Genomic DNA, 21,138 nt, shown 5'->3' on the forward strand with positions numbered 1-21,138 from the left:
CTAAACCTGTCGTCTATTTTCTAAGGGTCTGTATCTCTTTGCTTCCTGCCCATTCATGTATCTGTCTAGATACATCTTAAAAGACACTATCGTGCCCGCGTCTACCACCTCTGCTGGCAACGCGTTCCAGGCACCCACCGCCCTCTGCGTAAAGAACTTTCCACGCGTATCCCCCCTAAACTTTTCCCTTCTCACTTTGAACTCGTGACCCCTAGTAATTGAAATCCCCCACTCTGGGAAAAAGCTTCTTGCTATCCACCCTGTCTATACCTCTCATGATTTTGTACACCTCAATCAGGTCCCCCCTCAACCTCCGTCTTTCTAATGAAAATAATCCTAATCTGCTCAACCTCTCTTCATAGCTAGCGCCCTCCATACCAGGCAACATCCTAGTGAACCTCCTCTGCACCCTCTCCAAAGCATCTACATCCTTTTGGTAATGTGGCGACCAGAACTGCACGCAGTATTCCAAATGTAGCCGAACCAAAGTCCTATACAACTGTAACATGACCTGCCAACTCTTGTACTCAATACCCCGTCCGATGAAGGAAAGCATGCCGTATGCCTTCTTGACCACTCTATTGACCTGCGTTGCCACCTTCAGGGAACAATGGACCTGAACACCCAAATCTCTCTGTACATCAATTTTCCCCAGGACTTTTCCATTTATTGTATAGTTCACTCTTGAATTGGATCTTCCAAAATGCATCACCTCGCATTTGCCCGGATTGAACTCCATCTGCCATTTCTCTGCCCAACTCTCCAATCTATCTATATTCTGCTGTATTCTCTGACAGTCCCCTTCACTATCTGCTACTCCACCAATCTTAGTGTCGTCTGCAAACTTGCTAATCAGACCACCTATACTTTCCTCCAAATCATTTATGTATATCACAAACAACAGTGGTCCCAGCACGGATCCCTGTGGAACACCACTGGTTACACGTCTCCATTTTGAGAAACTCCCTTCCACTGCTACTCTCTGTCTCCTGTTGCCCAGCCAGTTCTTTATCCATCTAGCTAGTACACCCTGGACCCCATGCGACTTCACTTTCTCCATCAACCTACCATGGGGAACCTTATCAAACGCCTTACTGAAGTCCATGTATATGACATCTACAGCCCTTCCCTCATCAATCAACTTTGTCACTTCCTCAAAGAATTCTATTAAGTTAGTAAGACATGACCTTCCCTGCACAAAACCATGTTGCCTATCACCGTTAAGCCCATTTTCTTCCAAATGGGAATAGATCCTATCCCTCAGTATCTTCTCCAGCAGCTTCCCTACCACTGACGTCAGACTCACCGGTCTATAATTACCTGGATTATCCCTGCTACCCTTCTTAAACAAGGGGACAACATTAGCAATTCTCCAGTCCTCCGGGACCTCACCCGTGTTTAAGGATGCTGCAAAGATATCTGTTAAGGCCTCAGCTATTTCCTCTCTCGCTTCCCTCAGTAACCTGGGATAGATCCCATCCGGACCTGGGGACTTGTCCACCTTAATGCCTTTTAGAATACCCAACACTTCCTCCATCCTTATGCCGACTTGACCTAGAGTAATCAAACATCTATCCCTAACCTCAACATCCGTCATGTCCTTCTCCTCGGTGAATACCGATGCAAAGTACTCGTTTAGAATCTCACCCATTTTCTCTGACTCCACGCATAATTTTCCTCCTTTGTCCTTGAGTGGGCCAATCCTTTCTCTAGTTACCCTCTTGCTCTCACCATCTGTGACCATGTATGTGACCATATAACCAAAGTTCTCTCTTCAGCATTCGCAGGCCACAGTATAACTCACTTCCTGCTGGTATGCTTTGCACTCTGTACTTTCTGATTCTGTCTGGTCATGCACTGTACCCTCAATATACTTGTCACCAGCTAAGTCAGCAGTTTCACCCGATGAGGCAACCAGCACAGAATGCATGGTGGAGACATTGGGCCCAATTTTTAACTCTGTGTAAGTGAATGGGTTTTGAGTGAGTTAAAATCTTGGCCATTGTCTTCTGTCCCCACCACAAACTCCGTTCCCTAGCCGTCTCGAGGACAACTGGATTCACATTTTGTTTGATAATGCTCCTGTGAAACATTTTGGGATATTTTACTATGTTAAAGGCACTTTATAAATGCAAATTGTTGTTATTGTTGTTCAGACAAAGTTGCATTGGGTGAGGATCTTCTTTGATGTGCTAGATTTACAGGGAGATTTCTTTGCTGGGGTATACATTAATGCCAAGTCAATGTGCAGTTGAACAAGCCCTGAACTGAATCTGATTCAGAATCTGAAATGTGGTAAATGAACAACAACAAAAGCAATTGACGAAGAGTAATCTGAAAATAGGCCACCAACAGGCCACTGAAGAAGAGATATGATCTATGCTGTAACCATTCTATGATTCTGTAGTGTTGGGGTAGCTGCGCATGATCCATTTTATTAGGCCATAAATGAAATGATTTTTAAAACTGTAATTGAAGTCTTGATCTAAACAAGATATGAAGGTATGCTCACTCGCAAATATATTGCTCTCACCATCCGTGACCATTTAACCAAAGCTCTTTCCTCAACATTTGCAGGCCATGGTATAACTCACTTGCTGCCAGTATGCACTCACACTCATACCCCCAGTCGGTACCTATGCTCAAAGAAGTTCGAGAATTAATAAAATAAAAAGTATTAGAATGCATTGCCAAGGTGACGTAATATAAAACAAAGAGCAATCGATGGTACTTGTACAAAACCTTGGTTAGCTGCATCGAATAATAGAATTGTACAGCACAAAGGAAATATGAAATATGTGGCCTCATACCTCGTTGTGCCTCTTTGAAAGAGCTTTCCAATTAGTCCCACTCCCATAGCCCTGCAAATATTTCTTCTTCAGCTATTTATCCAATTCCTTTTGAAAGTTACTATTGAATCTGCTTCCAACACCCTTTCAGGCAATGCATTCCCGATTATAAAAACATCCGTTAAAAAGAATTCTCCTCATCTCACTTCTGCTTCTTTAGCGAATTAATTTAAATCTGTGAACTCTGGTTTCTGACCTTCCTGCCAGTGAAAGCAATTTCTTCATACGTATTCCTTCAATAATGTGGCCAATTTTGGTCACTTCACTTGGTAGGGATATGTAAACACTGGAAAAGGTTCAGAGGAGAGCAACTCGATTAATAGCTAGTTTAAATGCTCCTAGTTACCACAAGACTTAGAGAACTGGGTTTCTTTACTCTAGAAAACATTTGTGATTCAATTGAGATATTTAAAATAATGAAGGGACTAGACTGTGTCCATGCAGATAGACCATTTGAATGAGGTAGGCAATGGTTAATGCAGGGACCTGTAAATCAGTTACCTGAGCGTAAAACTACATCAGAGGTTTTTCTTTAGACAGATGCTCATCTTTGGACTGAGTTAGCAGCTCATTCAGTAAGTACAAATTCACGTCAAGTATTCAAAAGGGATCTGGAAAAGTTATTGACGGAGACTCTATCATGGCATGAGTGTCATCTGTGTTCGGGTGGGTAGTACTATCACCTCTGAGTCAGAAGGTTATGGGTTCAAATCCCATTCCAGGACTTGCGCCCCAAAATCTAGGCTGACGTTCTAGTGCAGTAGTGAGGGAGTGCTGCACTGTCAGAGGTGCTGTCTTTTAGATAGCTGCCCTCTCATGTCAACATCAAAGATCCCCTGGCACTATTTCTAAGAAGGGCAGGGGAGTTCTTCCTAGTGTCCTGAGCAATATTTATCCCTCAATCAACATCACAGAAGCAGATTATCTAGTTATTATCACATTGCTGTTTGTGGGAGTTTGCTGTGTGTAAAGTTGGCTGCTGTATATCCTACATTACAGCAGTCTACACTTCAAAGGTATTTTATTGTGCTTTGGTTGTGAAATGTACTATATAAATGCAAATCTTTCTTTTTCTTTTTTGGGTACAAAAGGAAGATGGGGTATTGGGAGAAGTGGCACATGGTCACTGCGGTATCCTGGAATAGGCTTTGACTATCTTTCTTGGCTGGAGAGGCATTTCCCAGAATTTCCCTTTCCCTGAATTGGCCTGGGGTTATTCTGTTTTTTGCCTATCCCAGGAGTTTACATGATTGTTAGTGGTTGGGGAACATTGGGCAGTTATGACGCCCAGTTACAACATGCCCATTTGGGGCATGCTCGATGGATTAACTGGTCTTTTCTGATCCTTCATTTCCGTATTTTGCTATCGTTGTAGACCATTTTCCTCATTAAAGTCTATATTTGTTCACTAGTTTTAACGAAGAAATAGTCACAGTGACATGTTTTGAACAAGAGAAGAACACTGTCCATCTAACCTATCCATCCAGTTATCTGTTTTCTTTTCCGTGAAGCATGAATAAAAAGGTTTCATTGTGATGACAGAATATTCCTTCTGTGAGATGTGCAAACCACATTCATGTGCTATTTTAAAGTGGGAGTAATTTTAAGAAGAACACCAATTCCTTCATTGAAAAAATTGTAATAGCTGCTCTGAGACCCTATTATCCAGCGTTTTCAGTTTCCTGTTGACTGCATCCCAATATGTGATAAACAAGTATAGTTCCAGGAGGCCAATCTTCCATATATACCATCAAATGGCAAAATGTTCAACTTTGGCAGAGGCATAAACCGGGCATATAGGATTGGCCACTTGTTAACCCTCCCACCACCCCCCACCACCTCACCACCCCCACCCCACCCCATGTTCCTTCCCAGTGAAGTTGAATTGTGTGACCAATCCAAAAAAAAACATTTCATGCCTCCTGCATAAATTGAAGGTTTTCCCTATAAGGTCATATTTACTGGCTGGTGAATCATTCCTCTGATCAAAATGTGGGCAGGTAAAGAATGGAAAATTCCCCAGCCCCAATCATCTGCTGCCCCACACAACCTTCTTAAAGATTAAAAAAAAACTCGAAATATTTGCAATCTTTGTCCCAGCTGCAATAAGTTTTCCCTGCATTCTTGTGGCTCTTGCTTTCATGAGGCTGCATCAATGTTGAGTTTTAGCAGTTGTTTTTCATTTCTCTAAGTGAATTGGATTCAGAAACCCAATGCCAAGTAGTCAGATTTGTAGATGATGTCAAGCTAAAAGGAGCGGTATATCAAAGGAGGTAGCTCAGGATTTGCAGAATGAGTTGGAAAAAAATATGCATGTGGACACAAAGATGACGAATGAAATTTAATGCAGATGAATGTTAAGTGCTGTGTGTGGGAAAGAAAAATGAGTGGCATATGACTATATGAATGGTATTGAAGTAGCTAAGGGTGAAGTTGAACAGGAACCACGGAATATTAAACCACATAGGCAAAACAGTAGAGTATAAGTCAGAGGAAGTCATGATCAAATTGCAATTGGCTTTGCTCAGACCACAGCTTGAGTACTGTGTCCAGTTCTGGTTGCCAAGAAACACAAGAGAAATTTAAGTGCTGGAGACAGTGTAGAAAAGAGCAATTAAACTGATCTATAGTGCAAAAATGCACTGAAGAAATATGAGCTTTTCAACCTGGAATGAAGTTATCTGAAAAGTGATCTGACAGAGGTATACAAGATAATTTAGGGTATGAAAAAGTCAAATTCAAGATATTACTTTGACGTAAATTGTGATTATAGGGCAAGGGGAACCAGTTCAATCTAGTAAAAGGTAAATTGGGGTCTGATATTAGGAAATACTTCTTCACACAAAGAGTAATAAATGCAGAAATTGAACCGCTTGTTTGAGTAGTGGATAGAAAAGCACTGGAGTCACTTAAGAAACTATTAGATACTGCAATTGTGGCAGCCTAGGATCCTGCAGAATGAATGAATGGTTAACTGCTTGGGCAACTGGTGAACTGCAGGAGATACAGACATTTTGCAACTTAATTGTTCTCCAAACAGTTTGATGTCTTCCATGTCTGCATGTCAGAGTTTGGAATCTAAAACCTTCAGCCAAGTCTCAGTTCCATTTTAATCAGGAGGTTGTGGGTTCAATTCCCATACCACAGGCTTGATCAAATCAAGGCTAACACTGCAGTGCAGTACTGAGGAAGTGTTGCAATGTTGGATTGGTGTGGATTTCACATTTCCTGACATTAATTTCATTCTGTCACTTCCTATAGGGGATCCCCCGCATCCAGCAACAGTGATGTCATCAAGCAGGCTAAGCAACCAATCACACTGAAGAATTCTCACAGACCGCAAACCAGGAAGTGCCAAGCAGATTTTATTGCTGATTTTTTATAATCTTACAGAAAGCAAAATAAAGATGGAGACAGACAAATGGAAATAAAGTAGAGCTGAAATATCATAAACAAACTTTTAAAACATTATTTTAAAAATCTATTGAATTTTTAGCATGGAATGGAGAAATTTGACATTCCACAAATATAAAATTAGTTTTTCAGAGCCAGAGAGGTTGTTTATCAGTAATTATGACTTAGTACATCATTAAAATTAAGTTTTAACAAGGTGCAACTTTTTCAAGGATTTTTACAAGAAGATAAATAGTGTATAAAGTGGAAGTTCACAACAAATCAGTGATTTCCAAATGATTTCCATCGGTGAGGACTTCAGCAGCGTACCCTGTGGAGGAACAGGGAATCATAGACAGAAACTTCATGATTACCACATTTAATTGTGCCCATGTGCAGGCCAAAAATTGTTGTCAATTTCACAGAGTAATGATAGTGAACACTGACATTTTCACTGTCCTGACAACTGCAAAATCTGGGCCAATTTGAGATTCCCTGATGCATTGTTGATTACATACACATTTTCTTTTAAACATGAGCAGTAGATTGTGAAAAAGTGATTTCGCCCATCATACTTTGTTTTCTCATCATGGTAGCTATTGTGTATGCTTGCAATTTTCACTTCTACCTTTCTTGTTATCTCCTCATTGACTTTTTTTCATGTCAACGTAATATTTTAGCCTACATCTTTAACAACTACTAACTACTTCCTTCAGATCCATATATATCTCTGCTCTTGTTTTAAGGCAATATTGATGGCTTGTCTTGCGTTCCTTTTAAATTGTGTAAATTCTGCTCGATCTCCTGTCAGGCCCTTGAGTTGCTGAGGCTGCGTTGACTTTTTCAGTCACACACTACCACACTTTGTACTGAATTTTTGTATTCCCCCAACAAAAACATGCCTTTTTTTAAAACCATGATAGGGTCTGTACTTGCCTGAAAATTTAAGGAACAGGAACCTTGGCCCTGCTCTACTATTCAATTAGATCATGACTGATCTGTGCCTCAACTCCTTTTACCTGCCTTTGCTCCATATCGTTTGATACCCTTACTGAACAAGAATCTATCGCTCTCGGCTCCAATTTTCCCATCACTCTCTGTATTTTGGGGTATAGAATTCCACGGTCGGATTTAAAAGACCGCTGAGTGCGCGTGTGGAGGCGAGCATCACAATTTTTCAAGGCTGGGAACAGCAAAAACACCATGGGGGGAATACTTCAGGGTTGTGAAGATGTGATCAGTGTGGAGAGTCATGAAGGCTAAGGGAAGGACTGATTAAAATAAAGCAGAGGCAGCAAATCAAGCTCAGCTGCCTCAGATGTGGCTCAGAGTAGCTGTTGCTGCAGCTGGAAGAGTTGCTTTTCTTATTGATAAGTGGCAGGAAACTGGAGAGGGACATGAGCCCGCTGGCATCATTGGGGCACCTCAGGTTGGTAGTGGAAGACCTGGTGAATGTACAAAGCCCAGCTGGGGGAGTTTTGATGGGAACAGGCTACTCTGACATTGGACAGAGCAACCAGGATAAGTTGTGGCAGATGCAACCTCTCGTGAACAGCAGGAGGCCGGAGGAGCACAGCAGGGGGTGGGGGGGGGGGGGGGAGCAGCTGCAAGAACACAAGAAATAGGAGTAGGAGTAGACCATATGGCCCATCGAACCTGCTCCACCATTCAAAACAATCATGGCTGATCTTAGGATTCAACTCCACTTTCCCGCCCGCTCACCGTATCCCTTGATTCCCTGAGAGACCAAAATGTTGTTTATCCCAACCCTAAATGTTTTCAACAATGGATCGTTCACAACCAGGAGAGAAACGTGCTACCCATGACATCAGGTGCATAGCCCAAGAATCAGCTACCTGCAAATGACAGAGCACCAGTGCCCTAGAAGGCTGCACCTATCCAGGAAGATAGTCTCAGTTCTGTGTGCTCTGATTCACAATGACCTGAGGCCTCAAGGCCATGGTAGTCTCTTACTTGCAGCTGTCCAGGTCTCCGTCGCCCTGAACTTCTATGCAACCGGGTCATTCCAGGGATCAGCTGCAGACATAGGTGGCACCTCGCAGTCAGCATCTCATTAGGCCATCAGGCAATGACGATGTCCTTTTCAGCAGAGCAGGGACTACATCCTCTTTAACACAGATGGGCCTGCATAGGCACAGACGGCATTGGGTTCAGCCTTCATCGCTGGATTCCCCCAAGTGCAGGGCAGCATGGCTTGCACCCATGTGGCCATCAAGACACCCAGTGACTGGCAATTGAGATCCATCAACAGGAAAGTCTTCCACTCCCCAACGTGCCACTGGTTGGCGACAACAACAAGAGCTTCCTCTGCGGTGCACTCACTTTCCTGGCAGCCATCATGACTCCTTCATCCTCCACCAGTCCAGGCTGCCTCAGATCTTCACTCCATCCCCCAAAATGCGTGGATAGATCCAAGGGGACAAGGGAAATCACTTGAAGAGATGGCTACCGATCCGAGGCAGAGGCACAGAGGTGAAACAACCAATGCTACCTGCTCAGCAGGCCAGCCACTGAGCAGGCCATCGGCTTTCTGAAGATATGATTCTGGTGCTTGAATCAGTCGGGTGGTGCCCTTCAATAACTCCTGCAAGGGTCTCAGCCATTGTAGTGGTCTGCTGTGCTCTCCATAACATGGTCCTCCAGAGAGGTGTGGACCTTGAGGATAGTGAGGCCTTGGGAAGGAGACAGATCATAGGGGGAGGGGCCAGAGGTAAGAGAGAAGGAGGAAGAGGGGGTGGAGGGAGATAACACTGAACAGAAAGGTGCCCCTTCTGCACAATGAAGTAGCCTCCTCCTGTCACCCTTTGAGAAGAGGACCTCCCTCATAGCCTCCAGCATTAGATCCTGGTGGGCATCGATGAAGCGAGGTTCTGACCTACCCATAGTGCCAGCCCTCCAGTTCGCCTGTGACATCGCATTTCCCTCTGGTGCTGTGAAAGGCAGTGAAAGGCAGATCTCTCCCTCAGGACAACCAGCAGCCTCAGTGATGGCTGCTGTGGAAGTCTACATGACCCCCACATCTGATCTGACCCACTGCCAATTACAATCCCACTGGTTCTTAAGAGGACAGGAAACCAGTCTCCATGCCAATTAAAGACTTACTCATTTGAAAATTGCAGTCTGAATCAATTTCCCACAAGAGATAGGTTTCTGACCCAAAACCAGACCCAGTTCCTGTTTCACGCCTCCATAATGAAAATCCAGCCCCACATTTCTACTGCCATGGCCTTCCACACATTGCTTTTTGAGCCATTCGTCAACAGACTCTGTACATCCAACAGCTGGATTAACAAACATGATCGAGTGGCTCATCAGCTGCTTGACGAACATTGAAAATCTTACTACAATGTCATTTTGAATGGCTCTGTTTTTCTTTCATTTCAACTAATGTAGTTCTATTCTTGGAAATCATAAGCTTCCATGTTGCATATTCTCATGATTTTGATAGTTAAGTCCTGAAGAGAGATGGGCATTCCGCCTATATTTTGAGCAGCAGGGAAATATAGCACTCAATTAGTGGAAAAACAAATCAGTTGTTGCTCTAGTGGGACAATTGGTATCTTGGAGTGTAAGTCATTTAAAAAAGGTCAAATTTATTAAGTGTTTTATTGCTGTAAAACCAAGGAACATCTGGTACTTTTTAAAGTTTCATGTGGTGTTCTGGCAAAATTAAATTTTGCTAAAAACTAATTATAGATGTTGTCTTGAGACAACTCTATGGAGTGAAAGCAATGCAGTAAGTGGAGGAAATGATCCCAGTATTATCATCTGGCCCACAGAAACGTAGAAAATAGGAGCAGGAGTAGGCCATTCAGCCCTTTGAGCCTGCTCCGCCGTTCATTATGATCATGGCTGATCATCCAACTCAGTAACCTGTTCCCGCTTTCCCCCCATATCCTTTGATCCCTTTTGCCCCAAGAGCTATATCTAACTCCTTCTTGAAAACTCAACTGCTTTCTGTGGTAACGAGTTCCACAGGCTCACCACTCTCTGGGTGAAGAAATTTCTCCTTATCTCAGTCCTGAAAGGTTTACCCTGTATCTTTAGACTATGACCCCTGGTTCTGGACTCCCCCACCATCAGGAACATCCTTCCTACATCTACCCTGTCAAGTCCTGTTAGAATTTTATAGGTTTCTATGAGATCCCCCCTCACTCTTCTGAACTCCAGTGAATATAATCCTAACCGACTCAATCTCTCCTCATACGTCAGTCCCGCCATCCCAAGAATCAGTCTGGTAAACCTTTGCTGCCTCTATAACAAGAACATCCTTCCTCAAATAAGGAGATCAAAACTGCACACAATATTCCAGATGTGGCCTCACCAAGGCCCTGTACAATTGCAGCAAGACATCCCTGTTCCTGTACTCGAATGTTCTCGCTATGAAGGCCAACATACCATTTGCCTTTTTTACCATCTGTTGCACCTGCATGCGTACCTTCAGTGACTGGTGTATGAGAACACCCAGGTCTCGTTGCATATTCCCCTCTCTCAGGTTATAACCATTCAGATAATAATCTGCCTTTCTGTTTTTGCTACCAAAGTGGATAACCTCACATTTATCCACATTATACTGCATCTGCCATGCATTTGCCCACTCATTCAACTTGTCCAAATCACCCTGAAGCCTCTCTGCATCCTCCTCACAACTCACCCTCCCACCCAGTTTTGTGTCATCTGCAAATTTGGAGATATTACATTTACTTCCCTCTTCTGAATCATCAGTATATATTGTGAATAGCTGGTGTCCTTGCACCGATCCCTGCGATACCCCACTAGTCACTGCCTGCCATTCAGAAAAAGACCAGTTTATTCCTACTCTTTGTTTCCTGTCTGCCAACCAATTTTCTATCCATCACAATACACTACCCCCAATCCCATGCGCTTTAATTTTACATGCTAATCTCTTATGTGGGACTTTGTCGAAAGCCTTCTGAAAGTCCAAATAAACCACATCCACTGGCTCCCCCTCATCAACTCTACTAGCTACATCCTCGAAGAATTCTAGTAGATTTGTCAAGCATGATTTCCCTTTCATAAATCCATGCTGACTCTGTCCGATTCTACCACTGTTCTCCAAGTGCTCTGCTATAAAATCTTTGATAATGGACTCTAGAATTTTCCCCCCAACCGACGTCAGGCTGACTGGTCAATAATTCCCTGTTTTCTCTCTACCTCCCTTTTTAAATCGTGGGGTTACATTAGCTACCCTCCAATCTGTAGGAACTGTTCCAGAGTCTATAGAATCTTGGAAGATGACCACCAATGCATCCACTATTTCTAGGGCCACTTCCTTAAGTACTCTGGGATGTAGATGATCAGGCCTTGGGGAATTATTGGCCTTCTATCCCATCAATTTCCCCAACACCATTTCTCTACTAATACTGATTTCCCTCAGTTCCTCTCTCTCACTAAACCCTGTGTTCCCCAACATTTCAGGTTTGATATTTGTGCCCTCCTTTGTGAAGACAGAACCAAAGTATGCATTTAGTTGGTCAGCCATTTCTTTGTTCCCCATAATAAATTCCCCTGTTTCTGACTGTAAGGGACCTACATTTGTCTTCACCAATCTTTTTCTCTTCACATACCTATAGAAACTTTTACAGTTAATTTTTATGTTCCCTGCAAGCTTACTCTCGTACTATTTTCCCCTTCTTAATCAATCCCTTGGTCCTCCTTTGCTGAATTCTAAACTGCTCCCAATCCTCAGGTCTGTTGTTTTTTCTGGCGAATTTGTATGCCTCTTCCTTGGATCTACTGCTTTCTCTAATTTCCCTTGTAAGCCATGGTTTGGCTACCTTTCCCAATTTACCTTTGCGCCAAACAGGAATAAACAATTGTTGCAGTTCATCCATGCGCTCTTTGAATGTTTGCCATTGCCTATCCACCGTCATCCCTTTAAGTAACGTTTCCCAATCTATCATAGCCAACTCACGCCTCATATCTTTGTAGTTTCCTTTATTACGATTCAGGACCTTAGTTTCAGAATCAACTACATCACTCTCCATCTTGATGAAGAATTCTATCATATTATGGTCGCTCATCCCCAAGGGGTCTCGCGCAACTATATTGTCAATTATTCCTCTCTCATTACACAATACCCAGTGTTCTGGCAAAATTAAATTTTGCTAAAACTAATTATAGATGTTGTCTTGAGACAGATCTATGTAGTAAAAACAATGCAGTAAGTGGAGGAAATGATCCCAGTATTATCATCTGGCCCTTTGCAAAGGATAAACAAAATGAGTTTCCATATATTACGCCTAATTGTATCCAATGATACACTGTCCCAAATTATCCTTTTTGCTGGCATATAATTTTGTTTTGTACAGGCACATAAGTGTTGGGGAAGTTAAGTGCTGTCAGCTTGGCCCAGTAGTTCTGCTCTCCCTTTTGAGTTAAGAATTTGTAGTTTCAAGTCCCATGACGAATTTGAGTACATAATCCAGGCTGCCACTTCAGTATAAGCTGATGAGGTTCTCCATCGTCAGAGATGCTGTCTTTTAAATACAATGTTGAACCGTCTACCTGCTCAGGTGGATGCAAAAGATCTCAAGGCACTATTCAAGGAAGAATATTGAGTTCCTCAGTGTCCTGGCTAACATTTATTCCTCAGTGAACATCACCAGAACAGATTAACTGGTCATTTATCTCATTGGTAGTACTGGGACTTTGCTGTGCTCAAGTTGGCTGCTGAGCTTACTTATGTAACAAGAGTGATTGCACTTCAAAAATAATTTGCTATGAAGAGCTTTGGGATGTCCTGAAGATGTGACTGGCACTCTATAAATGCAAACATATAAAATATGACAGTCAGAAAAAGATCTATTAGTCCACCCAGTCTGTCCCACACAGTTGCATCACAATACATACACTCCCTACCTTCCTAGAGAGATGTAAACTCCTGGGAGAGACGGAAAAAACAGATAAACTCCCAGGCCAATTAATCTGGAAAATTCCTCTCCATCCCCTTTAGGTGATCAAGACTAGTCCAGGAGATCACATTATCCCTGATTAATCTTTCAAGATTCCTACCTCTTGTACTGCCCCAAGCCGAAACATGTCCAGATCTGGCTTGAAGGAATTCAGTGAACCAGCACAAGCTCAGCAATCAGTTCCTTAGGACCACTATCTTCCACTGTTATATATATTTTATCTGCCTGTATTCTTATTTATGTTTGCATCATGACTAACCAGGATGTAAGTAGAGCAATTAATTGTTCATGTTGGCTCATATTCAGATATAATGATGCAAAGAAAAATTACTTTATGACAATCCACCAGACACAGTGCCCTGTTTAACCACCCCTTTTCTCTCTTCCCATATAAATTGCACCAGGATAATATACATCCTTTAACCAAAGAGACATACAGATAATCTATTTGCAGGTCTATGTCAATGCTGATGTTTAGCAATGGATGAAACATATTTGGCACAATATAAAACTAAATTATTGTGGTCTTCCTGAGAATAAATTTTCATTTTCAGTTCACCAGCTACATTCCCAACATCTGCTCCCAACACACGAAGCTCTGTGCTGAAAATATTGAAGATTAAACTTTCCATATTCACAAATTAAAAGAAAAAGAAGTTGAGGACCTTTCACAAGCTTTGGATGTCACGAAATGCTTTATAGTCAATAAAGACGATTTTTAAACGTGGAGCTGCTGTTGGCTTGAAGACAAAAGCAGGAGCCAATTTTCACACAGTAAGGCCCCAATAAACAACAGTGAGATGAACTGCCAGTTGATTTGTATCTGCTGAAGTTGATTAAGGGACAAATGTTGGTCGGGACACTGGGAGAACTTCACTGATGTTCTTTGAATAGTGCATAGGATCTTTAAGGTACACCTGAAAGTGTTAAAGAGGGCCCAGGTTAATGTTTCCTCTGAAAGATGTCAGCTTCGACAGTGCAGCGCTCTCTCAATACTGACCCTCCGACAGTGCAGCGCTCCCTCAATACTGACCCTCCGACAATGCAGCGCTCCCTCAATACTGACCCTCCGACAGTGCAGCGCTCTCTCAATACTGACCCTCTGACAGTGCAGCGCTCCCTCAATACCGACCCTCCAACAGTGTAGCGCTCCCTCAATACTGACCCTCTGACAATGCAGCGCTCCCTCAATACTGACCCTCTGACAGTGCAGCGCTCCCTCAATACTGACCCTCTGACAGTGCAGCGCTCCCTCAATACTGACCCTCCGACAGTGCAGTGCTCTCTCAATACTGACCCTCCGACAGTGCAGCGCTCTCTCAATACTGACCCTCCGACAGTGCAGCACTCTCTCAATACTGACCCTCCGACAGTGCAGCGCTCCCTCAATACTGACCCTCTGACAATGCAGCGCTCCCTCAATACTGACCCTCTGACAGCGCAGCGCTCCCTCAATACTGACCCTCCGACAGTGTAGCGCTCCCTCAATACTGACCCTCTGACAGTGCAGCGCTCCCTCAATACTGACCCTCTGACAGTGCAGCGCTCCCTCAATACTGACCCTCCGACAGTGCAGCGCTCCCTCAATACTGACCCTCCGACAGTGCAGTGCTCCCTCAATACTGACCCTCCGACAGTGCAGTGCTCCCTCAATACTGACCCTCTGACAGTGCAGCGCTCCCTCAATACTGACCCTCCGACAGTGCAGCGCTCCCTCAATACTGACCCTCTGACAGTGCAGCGCTCCCGCAATACTGTCCCTCCGACAGTGCAGCACTCCCTCAATACTGTCCCTCCGACAGTGCAGCGCTCCCTCAATACTGTCCCTCCGACAGTGCAGCGCTCCCTCAATCCTGACCCTCTGACAGTGCAGCGCTCCCTCAATACTGACCCTCTGACACTGCAGCGCTCCCTCAATACTGACCCTCCGACAGTGCAGTGCTCCCTCAATACTGACCCTCTGACAGTGCAGTGCTCTCTCAATGCTGTCCCTCTGACAGTGCAGCACTCCCTCAATACTGTCCCTCTGACAGTGCAGCGCTCCCTCAATACTGACCCTCCGACAGTGCAGTGCTCTCTCAGTACTGACCCTCCGACAGTGCAGCACTCCCTCTGTACTGACCCTCCGACTATGCAGCGCTCTCTCAATACTGTCACTCTGAGTGCAGCGCTCCCTCAATACTGACCCTCCGACAGTGCAGTGCTCCCTCAATACTGACCCTCCGACAGTGCAGCGCTCTCTCAATACTGACCCTCTGACAGTGCAGCGCTCCCTCAATACTGTCCCTCCGACAGTGCAGCGCTCCCTCAATACTGTCCCTCCGACAGTGCAGTGCTCACTCAATACTGACCCTCCGACAGTGCAGCGCTCCCTCAATACTGTCCCTCTGACAGTGCAGCGCTCCCTCAATACTGACCCTCCGACAGTGCAGTGCTCTCTCAATACTGACCCTCCGACAGTGCATCGCTCTCTCAATACTGTCCCTCTGACAGTGCAGTGCTCTCTCAATACTGACCCTCTCAGTGCAGCGCTCCCTCAATACTGACCCTCCGACAGTGCAGCGCTCCCTCAATACTGACCCTCCGACAGTGCAGCGCTCCCTCAATACTGACCCTCCGACAGTGCAGCACTCTCTCAATACTGTCCCTCTGACAGTGCAGTGCTCTCTCAATACTGACCCTCCGACAGTGCAGTGCTCCCTCAATACTGACCCTCCGACAGTGCAGTGCTCCCTCAATACTGACCCTCCGACAGTACAGTGCTCTCTCAATACTGTCCCTCCGACAGTGCAGCGCTCCCTCAATACTGTCCCTCTGACAGTGCAGTGCTCTCTCAATACTGACCCTCCGACAGTGCAGCGCTCCCTCAATACTGTCCCTCTGACAGTGCAGTGCTCCCTCAATACTGACCCTCCGACAGTGCAGCGCTCCCTCAATACTGACCCTCCGACAGGGCAGCGCTCCCTCAATACTGACCCTCCGACAGTGCAGCGCTCCCTCAATACTGACCCTCCGACAGTGCTGCGCTCCCTCAATACTGACCCTCTGACAGTGCAGTGCTCTCTCAATACTGTCCCATCTGATAGTGCAGCGCTCCCTCAATACTGTATTTAAGGGTCAGCCTGGATTATGTGCTCAAGTCTGCCGTGGGACTTGAATCAATGACCATCTGACTCAAAGGTGAGAGTGTTATCACTGAATTAAGTCTGAGTCAGCAAATTTGGGCTGGATTTTACCTTAGGCGGACAGGAATTCGCCACCGGGGATCCGTCCCGCATTTTATGGGACCCGCGCTTTAATTGTCCCAAGGCAGGACTTCCACCCACTTGAGTGAGGAAGTCCGGCCTCATTGAGCTGCTGGCCAATCATCGGGCCGGCAGCTCTTAGTCACAGCAGCGCCACCAGGAGCGGTGGCCACTGCTGGGACTGCAGCCCAGCCGACACCATGAGGCCAGGAGACCAGGTAAGTTGGGCATGCCTCACCAGGGAGATCAGTCCTTCTCTGGTGAGGCTGGAGTGATCGTTTGGGGGGAGACGGGGGGGGGGCGTCTTGGGTCCGTGGGGGTGGGTAAGGAGTCGGGGGTGGCCCTCAATCGGGCACCCCGTGCCTGAGTGCCATGGCACCCCCGGGGCGCGGAAAGGCCAGCAGCTATCGCTGGGCGACCTTTCACGTACCCAGCACGCCCGCTTGCCAGGGGTAAAATACGTGTGGAGGCGGGTGAGGGCCCTTAAGTGGCCGTTAAGTGGCCTTGACTGGCCTTGGGTGGGTGGGCCGTTCCCCTTCCCCCCCGCCTGACCTCCGTAAAGTTACCCAGAGGCGAGGGCGGGGCAGCTAGGCCTCCCGGAGCCTCCCGCTCAATCTTACGCCACCCCCACGCCACCATACGACCTGCTGGGACAGTATAAAATTCAGCCCTTTATTTCACCTAAACAAACTCCCAATTTTCTGAATTTGACAGTTTTCAATTGCACCATTTAACGTTTGCTTGGATGCGGAGATCTAAAATCATGAATATATGGGGCCATTTTTCTCCTTCACAGGCCTCATTCGTCGACACTATGTGAATAATTGTGTCAATAGCTGGCCAATGAAAGAGCCTGTTTGGACCCCAACTTGCCACACCATTCGGGGGGTAGCTTACACTCATTCCCACCATACACACTGACTTTTGGGTTTAGTCATGGTGCCAGGTAAAGGATGAGCACTTCCTCGAGGAGAGGGGAAATCAGATAGAGTTATCCAGACCACTCCTGATGCCTGATTATGCCTATCAGCATATCCTTCCATTCCTTTCTATTTCTTCCCCCCTCATGTGCTTATGTAGCTTCCCCGTAAATGCATCTCAGTTTTTGTGTCTCCCGCACAAGTGGGGAACATTTTCTCTATGTCTACCCTATCAAGCCCCTTCATAATTATTAGGTCACCCCCTTCAACCTTCTTGGAGGCGGGATTTCCTGCCTCAGAGGAGCGGAAATCCCAACCGAGACCAATTAAGGGCCTGGGCCACACAAAATTCTAGTGTGGTTTCCAGGCCTGGCGGAGGAAGGCTTGCCAAATTTTCAGCAGGTGGGCAGGGCCATCTCAAGATTCCACATCAGTTCAAAATCTCAGTGGTAAATCCTCAGACCCTGCTCCTTCTGTATATGGATTCTTCTCTCTCCCTGTCTTTGCTTGGAACTTTGTCCCAGATATGAAGAAGGTCAAACATTGAGTTAACCATCACGCACTGAACCAAATTTGTTGTTGCACGTGGAAATCTACATCTTAACTCGCACCAAGTCCTCTTCCCCTATCACCCCTGTGCTGGCTGATCTACATAGGCTCTCGATCAAGCAACATTTTGATTTTAAAAAGTCTAATCCTCATTTTCAAATCCCTCCATGGCCTTGCCCCTCCCTATCCCTGTAATCTTTTCTAACTCCAGTTAGAAATCTGTATTCATCTAATTCTGGTGTTTTGTGCATCCCCGATTTTAATCACTCCAATATTGGTGGCTGCTCCTTCAGTTGCCTAGGCCCCAAGCTCTGGAATACCCTCTCTACATCAGTCCGCCTCTCCACCTCGCTGTCCTCCTTCAAGACACTCCTTAAAACATACCTCTTTGACCAAGCTTTTGGTCATCTGACCTAATATCTCCTTATGTGGCTCGGTGTCATATTTAGTTTTATAATTCTCCTGTAAAGCACCTTGGGACATTTTATTATGTTAAAGGTGTTTTATAAATATAAGTTGTTGTTGTTATCAATGGCAACTTCAGTAACTTTCAGTAACTGCCAGTCACGCTTTTGAGGTATCATCCAATTTGAATCTCCTTTAACAATACTTTTAGGATGGAGCACAATGTTTTCTGGAGAGAAATGAAAGCTTTTTGACATAATGATCAATGTGATGTGGGCTATAAATACAGAATAAAGCGATTTCCTAAAAAGTTACCAGGAAGAGCAGAGGTGATGATAACCAGCATTGGGGGCTAGTGTTCGCACGGTATTAGTTTAATTATTAGGAGGAAAAACAGAAGTAATTTAAAGCTCAAGTTGGAAAACACACTTTCTGCTGTAACAGGAAGGGCAGTGAGATGAACATGATGAGGATGTTGGGTCCTGAATAGGATTCATTTGCATGACTTACAGTCCGTATGCATTTGTACATGTGAACTCTACGCAGATGAAACAGAAAGGTGAAGCAATGTGCAACATTTTGAAAGTGAACCACAAATTAGCTGTTCCCAATGTTCAAGTTTGTGGTTTCCAAGGGCCTGCGGGAGCCAAAAGGTATAAAATCGATCAATAAAATATACTGGCCCTGGAAATTCTGCAGAGGTTCTCCTGGCCTCCCATTGTTAATCTGGTGAGAGATTGGCAGAAACTCCCCAGAGAAAAAGTGGAGACCTGGCTTTACTGTGAAACTGGTATCCAAGGACCATACAGATACAATGAAACCTACATGAAAAACCTTCTGTGATGATGCAGTGTATATTCCTACTAAGTAAATGCCATGTAAATTTATCATTGCAATGTGTCAGCGTTGAAAGTGTCATTGAAATAACTTTTCTTAATCCACTAAGCTCTCAGTGGGCATAGAGACAGCAAATGTTCCAAATATTTGGGACCAGAAAGTCTGCGGGGTTCTCTTATTCTCTCATCATAAACTTTGCAAGAAATTGGGCGAATCCCTAGAAAATAGGCAAAAACAGTTATGGTGGAGATAGGGACAAACTTTGCAGAATATCTAAGCCTTGGTGTTTTGGCTTTCATTTGGCACTAAAAATTAGGTGAGATTATAGCTTCTGCTTTAACCACATTTTCCGTTGAGATTTCCTAGCTTCCAATCATGCAACATGATTCTGTTTTCCTGTCTGTTCCACATAAAGTCCTCAGGATTATAAAAACTCACATCGTGCTGCCCTTCTCATTCTTCCTTTTGCCAATGGGAAACAGCTTTATCTTTGATCCCTCTTCACAGCTCGTTGAGACAAGACATCGTCTTCACATCAAACATCCTCACATCCTCTTCAAACATTTTGCAATGTCTTTCTCTTTTTGTAGATATTACAACCTAAACCATCATACTTGTTAGGAGCTTAGTGCTGCTATCATAGCTCCACAATGCTGCAAGTTTAAAATTGAATATAATTGCAATTATAATTTTTTTTTTAATTATAGCCTTGGAGAAAATTAATTCAGGCAATGTTCTGTAAAGAAAAGTGTAAGAAAAAAAAAGACTTGTATTTATTTAGCACCTTTCATGAACATTGGATAGCTCAAAGTGCTTTACAGTCGATGAAATACAGTCACTGTTGTAATGTCGGAAACACAGTAGCCAATTCCACACAGCAATCGCATAAAGACCAGATAAACTATTTTCATGATGTTGATTGAGGGATAAGAATTGGCCAGGGCACGAGGGATAACTCCCCTACTCTTCTTTGAAATACTGCTGGGGATCTTTTATTCCCACCTGAGGGGACAGTAAGGGCCTCAGTTTAAGATCACATCTAAAAGATGGCACCTCCAACAGTGCAGCACTCCCTCAGTACTGCGCTGGCATGTCAGCTGAGATTTTCAGGTTCAAGACTTAAATCCACAGCCGTCTGACTCAAAGGTATGAGTGCTACCAATTGAACTACAGCTGATACTGTGATATATACTTGAAAGATGAAAGAATTCAATGAAGGATGAAAAGATTGCACAAGACACAAAACAATTGATTATCTGGATAATAAATATATTTGTGTTCTGTAACAATATTGTTTGTAACTCACAGATGATGAGGTATGAGGCAGCTTCACAGCTTGTTTTGGTTAATATTCTGGGATCTGATTGGTTCCTATGAAGTATGTGATGGATCGCACCGCAAGCAATATAGTCTGTTTGGGACCCATTCATAATATTAAATAAATGATCCTGACACTGAAACAATAACAGAGCAAAAGAAACCTGCATAAATAAAGAAGGCAGAAGTTAATAAAGAAAATAGGACCAAACCCAAGAAAACAAATCAGTCGTATGGTTACGAATAAGGAGCTTTTCAGTCCTAACATTTTAAAATTATTTTTCTGTGAGCAAAAGGACGGAAGGATATTTAAACCATAATTTTTGTAACTTATGTCTAGAAGTCCTGATGGATGATGGTGCACATTTATGCACTGGCTTTGCCATTTCCTTGTTTGGTGCTGCATCTCACAGTTCGGGAATGCACTCCTGCTTTGATACCAGGTCTCTGGCATAATGCGGTAAGCCATATGCATTTATATAAAACCTGTGGATGATCTCACAGTTCGTGTTAATCTCTGCATGGCCTTGCCCCTCCCTATCTCTGTAACCTTGTCCAGTCCCACCACCCTCCAAGATGTCTGTGCTTCTCTGATTCTGGCCTCTTGAGCATCCCCAATTTTATTCTCTCCACAAATGCGGCCGTGCCTTCAGCTGCCCAAGCCCTA

The 21,138-nt window shown here is 44.4% G+C and overlaps 1 long non-coding RNA gene across 2 annotated transcripts in view; it reads left to right on the top strand.

The window, feature by feature from the left end:
* LOC137383698 (uncharacterized) overlaps positions 1-6,429 on the top strand; it is a 69,128-nt gene extending 62,699 nt beyond the window's left edge. For both annotated transcript variants that reach the window (XR_010977439.1, XR_010977440.1), the window contains exon 3: positions 6,111-6,429. This is a non-coding gene — a long non-coding RNA (uncharacterized lncRNA). The remainder of the gene's footprint in view (positions 1-6,110) is intronic.
* Positions 6,430-21,138: the final 14,709 nt, after the last annotated feature.

Source organism: Heterodontus francisci, chromosome 24 (genome assembly GCF_036365525.1).
Source record: "Heterodontus francisci isolate sHetFra1 chromosome 24, sHetFra1.hap1, whole genome shotgun sequence".
Classification (NCBI taxonomy): Eukaryota; Metazoa; Chordata; class Chondrichthyes; order Heterodontiformes; family Heterodontidae; genus Heterodontus; species Heterodontus francisci.